General features: G+C 48.1%; 2 pseudogenes; both read left to right on the top strand.

The window, feature by feature from the left end:
- LOC147914261 (signal-regulatory protein beta-1-like) overlaps window positions 1–12066 on the top strand; it is a 27859-nt pseudogene extending 15793 nt beyond the window's left edge.
- The window catches only part of LOC101405616 (signal-regulatory protein gamma-like), a 66539-nt pseudogene that overhangs the window by 28920 nt on the left and 25527 nt on the right, over window positions 1–12092 (top strand).

Below are 12092 nucleotides of genomic sequence, written 5' to 3'. Positions count from 1 at the left end.
GTACAGTTGTTCACAATGTGTACTCTGTTATAATCTCTTTTATTTCTGTAAAATTATAGTAGTGTCCTTTAATTTGGATTTTAGTTATTTGGGTCTTCTCTCTGTTTTTTCTTAGTCAATCTAGCTAAAAGGTTTGTCAATTTTGTTGATTTTTGAAGAACCACTCTTGGTTTTGTTGATTTTCTCTGTTGTTTGTCTATTCACATTTTATTTATCTCTGCACTAATCTTTATTATTTCCTTCCTTCTGCTACCTTTGGATTTTGTAATTATTTTGCAATTCTTTTTCTAATTTCTGAAGAGTGTATAGTTAAGTTATTGATTTATGATCTTTCCTCTTTCTAAATGTCTGCCTTTACAGCTGTACATTTCCCTCTAGCCTACTTCCACTGCATCTCATAACTTTTGGTATCTTGTGTTTTGCTTTCATTTGCCTCAAGGTATTCTCTAATTTCCCTTGTGATTTCTTCTCTGACTTATTGATTTTTTTAAGAGTCACGTTGTTTGATTTCTGTATATTTATGAATATTCCATTTATCCTTCTGTTATTGATTTCTAGTTTTATTTTTCAAACTATTTCTCCAGAGCACTGCTTGAATGGCCCTTCTTCCAAATTCAGTGAGTTGCCTTGTCCTTCACCTTGTGAGACAATGTGCACACACTTAGGGTTCTATTATGGCAAATGGTTTCTGAAAGTTCAGAGAGATGTGTGTGGGAGACAGAACATTGGACCCTCAAAGAGGCCCATGTCCTAATACCCAGAACCTGTCAATATTTTACTTTATCTACTTAAAAGAGATTCTGCCGGGGTGATTAAGTTATGGCGTTTGATATGAGGGAGATTTTCTTTGATTTTCAAGGTCAGCCCAGTGCAAACACAAGGGTCCTTATAAGAAGGAGGCAGGAAAGTCAAAGATTGACAAGGACAGAGTGACAATGGAAACAAGAGCCTGGAGTGACAGGAGTAACACAAGCAATAGGGTAATAGGAAGTAACATGAGTAATAGGAACCATGGGAAAAGGAATGTGGCAGCATCTAGAATTAGGAGGAGCAAGGAAGAGAGCTTCCAGAAGAAATGCAGCTTGGCTGACCCTGGATTATATCCCTGTAACAGCAGTTGTGGACTTCTGGTCTCCATAATGACAAGTCAATAAATTTCTGTTGTTTTAAACCACAACGTTTTGGGTAATTTGTTACAGCAGGAGTAGGAAACTATAAAACATGATTATGCTGTGGAAAGTAATCCCAGGAACTTGAAACAATGTTTTAGATCTTATTTAATCTACATGTTCATTGTGTGTTGGGAGCTCTGCCATCACTGCCACTCAAGTATCCAGGCTGATGGAGCAGACCCATCACGAGCATGTGGAAGAGGGAAATGGAAGAGGGAAGTTGATCCGTTAGAGGTTCTTGCAGTGAAATCGTTATCCCACAAAATTCCTTCATCACTTCTACTGCAAACAAGTGGTCTAAAAATACTTTCATGATCCCACCCAACGCCAAGGTCCAGAAGTGCAACACTCCATGAGGCCAGAAATTGGATATCCAGAAATATTTGGTAAAGCATGAAACTCCCAGAGAAGGCTCAGGCACACAAACCCACACTCTTCCACATCGCTGAACCTCTCTGTGCCTCAGTTCATCATCTGGGATAGTTTCACATGACAGGCTCATTGTGAGGGTTACATGAGGTTTGGTCTATGCAATGTGCTGAGCTCAAGGCACATTCATTGGGTACGCTCAGTCAGTGAAAGCTGTTGTTGATAAACACTTGAGAAAACCTACAAGATCACATAAGGATGAATAAATAATGGGTCTGTTCCCCTCCAGGAGTGGCAGGTGAGGAGCTGCAGGTGATTCAGCCTGAGAAGTCAGTGTCCCTTGCAGCTGGAGAGACGGCCACTCTGCGCTGCACCATGACCTCCCTGTTCCCTGTGGGGACCGTCAAGTGGTTCAGGGGGACAGGGCCAGGTCGGGAGTTAATCTACAGTTTCAAAGGAGGCCACTTCCCCAGAGTAACAAATGTTTCAGACAACACAAAGAGAAACATACAGGACTTTTCCATCCGCATCAGTAACGTCACCCCAGCGGACACTGGTATATACTACTGTGTGAAGTTCCAGAAAGGGAGCCCTGACGGCGTGGATTTTAAGTCTGGACCAGGCATCCAGCTCACCATGAGTGGTGAGTACAGCGTGGGCCTCCTTCATCCCCTGGTGCGTGACAACAAGTCAATAATAACACCCTCCATTCTTGAGCAACGAGAATGAGGTGTGGCTGTGGAGTGCTTATATTCATGATCTGATATCACCCCTTCCACAGATCAGGGAAGTTGAGGCCTGGAGAGGTTGTGCTAGTTGCTCAAGAGCCCCACAGCTGGTAAATGGGGAAATGTCTGAACCCCGGTCTGCCTGGCTCCACAGCCCTTGCCTTTTCCAATTCCGTCCCAGCCCTTTGTCCCAGGGAGGAGGGAACTGAAAGTCTGAGTGACTCGCCCAGTCACAGGGCCAGACCTCGCCCCTGCCCCCAGAGCGTGCCCCTCAATGTGGCTGAGTCTCCCTTTACTCAGCACTAACTGAGCACCTACTGTGTGCCAGGCTCTGCCCTGGTGCTGTGGAAGCAGCAGTGGACACAGCAGCCAAAGGCTCTTCTCCCAGGAGGTTCACGTCCTCTTCCTTTCCTGTGAGGGGAAATCCATGCAGGGAAGGGAGGGAGAACGTGTGTTTCTTCACTTCATCCTCAGAAACATCACACTGAGAGGAATCCCTAAGAGGCCCAGACTCTGTTTACTCTGCCAGACTGGCTGGAGGAGGCAGCCAGACAGGTTGGGTGTTTGCTGTGTGTCTGTCCAGAAATCCTCGGGTGATTCAGAGACCAACTCACACAGTCACTGAAGGTCCCGGCAGAGCTGGGTCATCTCAGAATGTCCCTCACCCAGGGAAGAGGTTCCCCATGTGACTGATTTAGGGGTTCACTGTTGAGGCAGCAAAAGAAAGCTGGTTTACGGTTTCCTGCCACAGGCCCTGGATCCTGAATCCTGAAATGTCTTGCACAGCAAGGACTTTCAGACCCATCAAGCCCAATGCCCCATGTACAGATGGGGAGCCTGAGGCCAAGAGATGATGGGGGACATGCCCACAGTCACATGGCCAGTGTGTAAGGGGATCATATCAGAACCTGGATCTGATTCCAGGCAGGCTCCTTCCTGTGCTGACACTGCACACTCTTTCGATGGCAGAGGCTGGCCCATAGTAAATGTTGGATAAAAGCTCGCTGCACAAAACCACTGAACAGGAGCCAGCATTTCTCCTTTGTGTCAGTTTTCCAAAGCTTCAGAAAGCTCCTGACATTTCAGACCCTGAGGCCCAAGGTGACTGGGAACCTCGCCCAACCTTCAGCCAATCACCCCAATCAAGCAATACATGTCAGCACTAGAGCTGCCCGTTGTTTCCACAGCTGCATAACATCCATCATATGGAGATAGCACATTCATTCTACAGTCTTCCATTGATGGATACAAAGTTGTTCCCAACCTTGGGATATTAAACCAGTGCTGCACCACTCTACTCCAGTGGGAGATGCCCACTGGAGGTGGCATTGCTCGGTCAGTGGGTGTGTGTATTTTAATTTGTTGGATACTGACAAATTTCCTGCATAGGCAGGGAAGAAACTGAGTTTCCCTCAACCTACCCCCTTCCTCAGAGTTCACCTCTGGGAACCTGTGTGTCCTCCTCTGTAAGATGAGGATGATGACTCACCCTCCCGGCACTATTAGAAGGATTAAAAAATACTATATATGAAGGTTCTTAACAGCATCGCACACTTATGGTCAGTGATATAACCACAATCTCGTTTATTGTTTATAAATGCTCCTTTTGTAGCCAAACCCTCTCCCCCTGTGGTATCGGGCCCCACGGCGAGGGTCCCACCTGAGCAGACAGTGAGCTTCACCTGCGAGTCCCACGGCTTCTCCCCCAGAAACATCACCTGAAGTGGTTCAAAAATGGGAATGAGCTCCCAGCCTCCCAGACCAACATGGACCCAGAGGGAGGCAGGCGTTTCCTACAGTGTCTCCAGCACAGCCAAGGTGGTGCTGGCCCGGGGATGTTCGCTCCCAGGTCATCTGCGTAGGTGGCCACGTCATGCTGCAGGGGCCCTCCTCTTCGTGGGACGGCCAGCTTGTCTGAGACCCTCCGAGGTAGATGCCCCTCAGCCCAGCCCAAGCGCCCACCCGCCCCAAGCCCCCAAGCCCCTCCTCCCCCTGCTGTTTGCTCTAAGCCTGGATTTCCTGGAATCTAATTCCTGACCGTCCTTCCCAATCACCAGGCACCTGGATGTGCTGGTCACTCACCTGTTCTAATGGCAGCTGCCAGGTGAACACCTGCCATGTGCCGAGCTCTGTGCTAGGTCGTGTCGTCTACCTTACCAATAGCAGCTCCAATTATTGAGCACCTACTCTAAGCCCAGCCCCTACCTGCTTGGTGATTTCATTTATTTTGCCACAGTTATTATGCTCCCACTGTATGCCAGGGGCTGTGCTTATGACCTAAAGAGCTACCAGTCCCTGAGCACCTACTGTGAGCCTGGCACTGTGCTTTGTGATTTCATTCATATGCAGAGAATCCTCTCAGTGTTTGAGCACCTGCTGCATGCCTAGCACTGTCCTGGGTGATTCCATCTGTGGTGGGAGCTAAGGTATGGAGCCCTCCTCTGTGATCTGTCTGTTCCATAAGGTCAGAGCTTCTGCCCTGTGCTATTTCAGTTACGCCCACCTTGGAGGTTACCCGACAGCCTGACAGAACCTGGTGACCGTCACCTGCCAGGTGAACAAGTTCTACCCCGGCACATAAAGCTGACCTGGTTGGAGAATGGAAACGTGTCCCAGAACAGAAATGGTCTCGACACTTGTAGAGAACAAGGATGGCACCTTTAACTGGGCGAGCTGGCTCTGGCGAACTCATCTGCCCACAGGGAGGATGTGGTGCTCACCTGCCAGGTGGAGCATGACGGGCAGCCGGCGGTCACCAAACACCATACCCTGGAGGCCTCTGCCCACCAGAAGGAGCAGGACACAGGTGGAACCCCTGGCGAGGCCTCCCCTCCTACTGACCTGACTCCTCATCTTTTTATTTACGTTAAAAGTAGTAATTCATGCTTATCATAGAATAATCTAAAATTCTATAAATATAAAGTAGAACTTGGAAGTAAGCTGCCCTCCCCAAATCCCACACTCAAGGGTCATCCCTGGTAAGATTTTAGTACATATCTTTGTAGATCTTTTTTTTTTTTTTTTGTGGAAGACTACTCCTGAGCTAACATCTGCCAATCTTCCTCTTTTTTTGCTTGAGGAAATCAGCCCTGAGCTAACATCTGCCAGTCTTCCTCCATTTATATATGGGTCGCCACCACAGCATGGCTGATGACTGGTGTATTTCCTTGCCTGGGATCTGAACCCCATGACCCAAGGCCGCCAAGCAGAGTGCACCTAATTCAACCACTACGCCACAGGGCCTGCCCCAATACAGGTCTTTTGACATAAATATACATTACAGAAAGAAGTAGGGAAGGAGGTAGCTCATCCTGTTCAGCAGCATCCTGCCTCCTGCTTTCTTCACCTAACAATGATTACATCACCATCCATGTCAGGCCACCTCCCTCCTCCTTGCCATTTCTAACCTCTGCCTAGTCTCTATTCCATCCTAGACTTTTCCATCCACATCAGTAGTGTCACCCCAGCACACGCCTGCACCTCCTACTCTGTGAAATGCTGGAAGAAGAGCCCTGAGGGCGTGGGGTGTGAGTCTGGACCAGTCACCTTGGTGACACTGAGTGGTCACAGTACAGGCCTCCTTTGTTCCCTGATTTGTGACAATGGGCCAGCAATAATCACAACCACCAGGAGCACCTTTACTATATGCAAATTCCAGTTCCTCTATGATCTCCTTCCTGCTTCAACCACCTGAGAGTTTGGAGTTTTACAGAAGAGACTTGGGGAGCAATGGGGGAGATATTGTTGAAGACGTTTTGCCATTAGACGAGGTCATTGGATTAAACTAATCAAGGTGATTCTGAGACCCTGATGACAGGGACCACCAGCCTGTAAAGGACATATGTGCTAATTAGAGACACGTTCCCCTCAGCTGGCCATTGTCCCAAAGACCTACAGAGTCCCTCTTTCTATGAAGAAAATATGTCTTATTTCTCTCTCAGGTAACAACAAAGGGAGTCGAGTCAGGTTTCAGGAATCTACTCCAGAAGACCTTTCAAAGGGCCACGTCCCTTCCCACACGCCCTGTGGTGTTGTCCTCATCTGCTGGGTCAACCCGGGACACTGAGTGTCCATGACCTTGCCTGGTAGAAAAGAGAAGATAGGAAATTGTCTAATTTCCCTTAAAACAAAAGACATAACTGAAGTTGCATAATTGTGTTCACTAATAACTTAGTCTTGTATGCACATCCAGGTGCAAATGGAGTTCACTACTGTGTGGTCATATGATTAAAGACATTGGTTTTTCTACAAAACCAATACCATTACACGCTTAATACAATTAACAATAATTCCTTAATACCATCTAAAATGGAATATATATTCACATTTTCCCAAATTTCTTTTATAGCTGTTTTTGTCTCCCAACATTGGTTTTAATTCATCCATAAATGCTTGGTAGAATATTAGGTAATTGAAACCATCTGGACCTGGAGAATCCTTTTTCAGATTTGAAAAAGAATTTGAAGAGTTTGGGGCTATTTAAATTATTTCATTTCATATGAGGTGAATTGTGGCAGGTTGTGCTTTTTGAGGTATTTGATCCATTTTCTCTAAGTTGTCTGTAGGGTTGCTCACAATCTCCCTTTGTTATCCATTTGACATCTGCATGGTCTGTAGTAATGTCTCCTCTTTGACTGCTGATATTGGCAATGTGTCATTTCTCCTGTTTTCATCATCAGTCTTGCTACAAGTTTTTCAATTTTATTGGTCATTTCAAAGAAACTGCTTTTGTTTCAAGGATTTTCTCTATTGCTTCTCTGTTTTCTATTTGGTTGATTTTCTCCTCTTTTCTTTACTATTTCTGTTCTTCCTACTGCTTTGGGTTTCTTTTGTTCCTCTTTTGCTTGTTTCTTGAGGCAGGAACTTAGATCACTGATGATACACTTCTCCTTTGTCTAATGCCATCCTGGTCTCCTCCTGTGCTGGGCAGTCAGGAGAGTGGGATCTAGACCCCTGGCCACTGTGTTCTCCCTCCAGTGTTCAGGGCCCAGTCAGTCTGCTTCCTCGTCCTCCTGTCAGTGTCCTCCTGTACTTGTACCTCCCATTGTTTCCAGGAGTCAGATTGTACTGAAGGGGGAGAGCAGAGAGAGGCGGGTCCACACCATCCTGTCTGGACCAGCCTGGGTGTGCTCCTTAGTCTCCATCTCCCGCGAGGCTCAGACCAGGGCTGTTACTTCTGGGTGCTGTCACTGTGCCTGACCGAGCACACTCGCTAATGTACTGAGGAGGGAAATGGTTTTTGGGTTGTCCATCTTGGCGGGCTGGAGCAAAGTGCAAGATGCCTCTATGACCCTGCTGCAGCAGGATGTCCAGCCTGCCTCAGGCATCTGAGGGCTCCAGCCACTGCAGTCCTGGGTCCAATGGGACTAGCGTGAGGATGCACATCTTTGTGTTCATTTCTACGGTGTTGGTGCGCTTTACAATATTCCTAGCTTAATGGCCCTCTCTTCTCTCAGCACAGCATAATCCAGGCATGTTAATGGAGTTTGGGTTGGTTGGTTGGTTTTGACAATGGGACAAAGGTTTTAGGCCTCTGAGTTTTTTATTTCTCTTTGTCTTTTTGGACCTTAAACTTCCTTCCCCCCGTTTTCCTGTTTCCTTTCACTACTCTATTGCCAAACAGCACTTCCTCCTTCTTTTTTGCCTTTTCCTCTCAGAAGATATACACTTTAAATTGAGTGACAATAGTCACATCTGTCCTTTTGAAATGTCCCAGCCTCCTTGTATTAGTTTCCTATCCTTGCTGTAACAAATTACCACACTTTCACTGGCTTTATTTTTTATTTTTTTCGTGAGGAAGTTCAGCCCTGAGCTAACATCCTATGCCAATCCTCCTCTTTTTTGCTGAGGAAGACTGGCCCTGGGCTAACATCCATGCCCATCTTCCACTACTTTATGTGGGACACCGCCACAGCATGGCTTAACAAGCGGTGCGTAGGTGCACGCCCAGGATCCGAACCGGCGAGCCCCAGGCCACTGCAGTGGAGTGCACGCACCCAACTGCTTGCGCCACTGGGCGTGCCCCTTGAGTGGCTTTAAACGACATAAATTTATTACCTTACAGCTCTAGAGGTCAGAGGTCCACAGTGGGTGGCAGGGCTGTGCTCCTTCTGGAGGCTCTAGGGGAGAATGCGAGTCCTTGTTTTTTCCAGCTCCTTGAGGCCGGCTGCATTCCTTGGCTAAGGGCCCCACCTCACGCTGACCTCTGACTCTGCCATCACGTCTCCTTCTCCGACTCGCCTGCCTCCCTCTTTCACTTATAAGGATCTTTGTGATTACACTGGATCCACTCAGATAATCCAAGACAATGTCCTCATCTCAAGATCGTTAACTTAATCACCAAGGCAAGTGCCTTTTCCCATGTAAGTAACATATTCACACACTCTTGGGATTCTGTGCCAGCCCTTTTCAATCAGGCATACTTTGACACTCCTTCTGAGCTCTGCTCTGCAGCACACTTTTGAAACATTTTCTAATTTATGATGGATTTAATATTGGTGGTGAGTTTTCCAAATATCTCTCAGGCCACTTTGCTCTCCTGAGCCATCATCACTCTTCCTGGTGGTTGGGTGAGACTGAGATGGCAGCCCAGTGAAAGGTTGTGCACTAGGGTTTGGTGATTTTTTTCTTTAACTCACAGTTATTTTGCAGTTTTAGCATTTTCTCTGCAACTAATACAGAGATCTAGTTTTCTGTAGAATTTTCTTTCCCCCCTTTGTGTTTCCTTCTGGTTTGGAGACGCCGTTTTTGGAGACAAGGAGTGTGATGCCGCCCTTGTCCTCAGTGCCCAGAAGTCACTGAAGTGTCCTGAGTGCTTTGGCCCATGTGTCCCTGTCCCACATCTCAGGGTCCCATACGTCCCCATCAGGGCCCTATTCTGGCAGACAGGCCCACTGAAGTTGAGAATTCAGCCTACTTTGTAGCTCTGCTAATATAATGATGTCCTGGGCCCATCCTCAGCTTCTTCTGCCTCTGGCTCTGGGAGATCAGACTCTGCAGTGTTGCCAAGAAGTCCTCTGGCTTTCACACTTGACCTTTCCCTTGTGATTCATCTCTCTTACTTTTCATTGTCTTTTTCCAAAGGATTGATGCCACAGCAACAACCATTAATTCCATAGTCCTTATAATTACCATTTCCCACATCAATTTCAAATGCCTGACCCCAAAGTACTCCATTCCTCTGGTTACACCCTCCCAGTTCACCACTGGTGAAGTTTAAACACTTCCTCCACTAGGGGGAGCCAGGGACTCCCCTGTTCCACCTCCTGCCAGTGCTGGGGTCCTCCTGGCCAGCCAGCTGATGAGTGGTCCAGTTCCATATTTGCATTTTAGAGTTGGCTTTCCGACCACTCCCAGATGGACTCCCATAGGTCAACTATGCTCAGAAGCAGACTCTGAAATGGACATGAGAATGTGGAGCTTCTTATAGAGTGCAGCCAGGATCAACGTGCCTGTGGGAGTGAGAGCAGGACTGGGACAGGGAGCTGGTGACCTACAATCCAGGCACAACACAGACTCGTGCTCTCACAGAGCTGTGGAGCCAGGGTGGTCTTTCAGAGCTGTTTTCAGTGGAGGGGAGAGGGCTGAGCCTCTATACTCCAGTTCACCTGTTCCTCAGATGTGAGCTGCCCTCCAGAAGGAGGTGCACTCAGGCAGTGCAATTTCTGCACCTGACAGAAAGTCTCAGAGAGCTGCTCAATGAGAACTGTCATCCTCTAACACCCCCAGAAGAGGTCTCCTCTCCTTCCTTAAGGATAATTTTATTTATAAAAAATTATCTTAGGGGCTTGCCACATGGTATAGTGGTTAAGATCAGTGCACTCCCCCTCGGCAGCTGGATTTCAGTCCAGGTGTGGACCTACACCACTCGGTGGTGGCGACCCACAAACAAAATAGAGGAAAATTGGCATAGATGTTAGCTCATGGAAAATCTTCCTCAGCAAAAAAAAAAAAAAAAAAAAGTTATTTTATTATCATTATTCATTTAATTTTAAAAGCAAAAACTGGTCATTCTAAAAATGCAAAGAGCCCAAATGTACGTCTTTAGATACAATTTTCAGAGTCTAAGAGAAAGATTTCAGCTGACATCCTCACTGGGGTCCAGGTGGGCTGGATGGTGTTTGAGACCCTCCCAAGCATGAGACCCCATTTCCTAGACTCACCAGGGTGTTCTCCAGGCAGCAGGTCTCATGAGGTCAGGCACCCTGAGGGCTCCCTCAGCTCCTGAGAACATGGGGTCATCCAACCTCGCCCCTGCTGTGAACGAGGACAGCCTTGCATCTCTCCCACTGACTGTGAAACCTGTCCTCACTCCACTTGCATGCTGTGTGGGCATTCATTCCTATGACTCTGACAGTTTGGACATGCCTTAGTCCAAGAGGCAAGGTCTCTGGGTCATTCTACAGGAGAACAATGATGGATTTCCCTAGGATTGAATCCCACTAGTCTTGTGACCCTCCCTAATGTCTCTGAGCCTCAGTTGCCTCATCGGAATGAGGATAACACCTGCTCCATAGAGGTATGAGGATCAAGTAAGTCAACCAGGAGACACACTTACAGGTCACTGAGTACACATTCTCCACCCTTCCCTCCAGGGGGACAACACTGGTAGCTTGAGAAGGGGGTGAGTCAGAATGAGGAACATCGTAACCCTAATTTCTGCCTCAAGGTTGAGCAGGATGCAAGTTCAAAAGCTTCAGAATGTTGATGGCCTGGGTAGCCTCAGATGGAGGAAGTGGAGGCCCTAGGAATGGCTCCTTTGTGGCCCCTCTAATGGCTCCTCCTGTCCCTTGATTTCCAGGCCGAGAGCTGTCTACTGTCCCTCTGGTAGTCCTCGTCCTAAGCGCAAAGCTGCTGCTGGCCATCGGAGTCTCTGCCATCTACGTCCACAGGAAGTGGAGGGCCTGACTGTAAGTCGCGGGGCTGGGAGGGCAGGCCAAGGTCTGTCCCATAAAGGGGAAGGTCAGTAACAGGGGCCATCCCACAGGTCACACTGGGTCAGGGCCCACATGGAGTTAAGAGAAGGTGACACACCTCCCTCAATACACTCAGGAGTATTGTGGTTCCCTCTCAGAGTTTCTCCATCCGAGGAACTGTGTGGGGTCCTGCAGGAGGAGGGCTGGATCAAGGGTTTTCAAAGGGTGTCCACAGAGTCCTTGTGGTTCTGTGGAGGAAGTGGGCAGCGGGAGGCTGAATGAAGGGGAGCTGAGTGAGCGGTTCCCTTGGAGACCTTCTGTAGATTACTTGAACGCTGGGGCTCATGGGGTAAAAGGAACCCACACATTAGAGTAATGTTGAGAAGTCCTAGATGCTGCTCTGAGGGCTGTTCCTGCTCTGACCTTCTGAGTGACAGAGTGGAAGGGATGGGGAAGGAGAATCAGGCCCCGGGGAGGAAGGCTGAGGTAGCAGAGTCCTATCGCAGGGTCAACCTGTCGTCTCATGACAGTTTTCTCAGGAGGAGAACAGCACCGGGGACATAGGAGGCACACAGGGAACATTTCTATAATGATGAGCAGATAAGTAAATGTGGACATGTTTCCCACAGCTCCTTCCTTCCTTCCCTGCTGTGTGCCACCCGCAATCTCTGCTGTCTCCTTCCTTCTGTGAGGGGCCCTGCCTAAGGGAAGGATCCTACCAGAAGCTTCCATGACTCTGCTCCAAATGCCTCCCCTCCCCAGAGACCTGCCTGCTCACACACTCCTGCTGCTCCATCTCCCAGTCCTTGATGCCCCCAGAGCTGGGTTTGCAAACATGGTCCTGAGGAGGGGCCATGGGTCTTAGCACTGGGGACTGGCTCACAACATCTCCCCAGAATGTGAGAAAC

The sequence above is a fragment of the Ceratotherium simum genome, chromosome 21, assembly GCF_057802395.1.
Source record: "Ceratotherium simum simum isolate JZ-2026a chromosome 21, ASM5780239v1, whole genome shotgun sequence".
NCBI classification, from domain to species: Eukaryota; Metazoa; Chordata; class Mammalia; order Perissodactyla; family Rhinocerotidae; genus Ceratotherium; species Ceratotherium simum.
The sequence above is the reverse complement of the archived record's forward strand: the minus strand, read 5'-3'. Positions and strand labels throughout refer to the sequence as shown.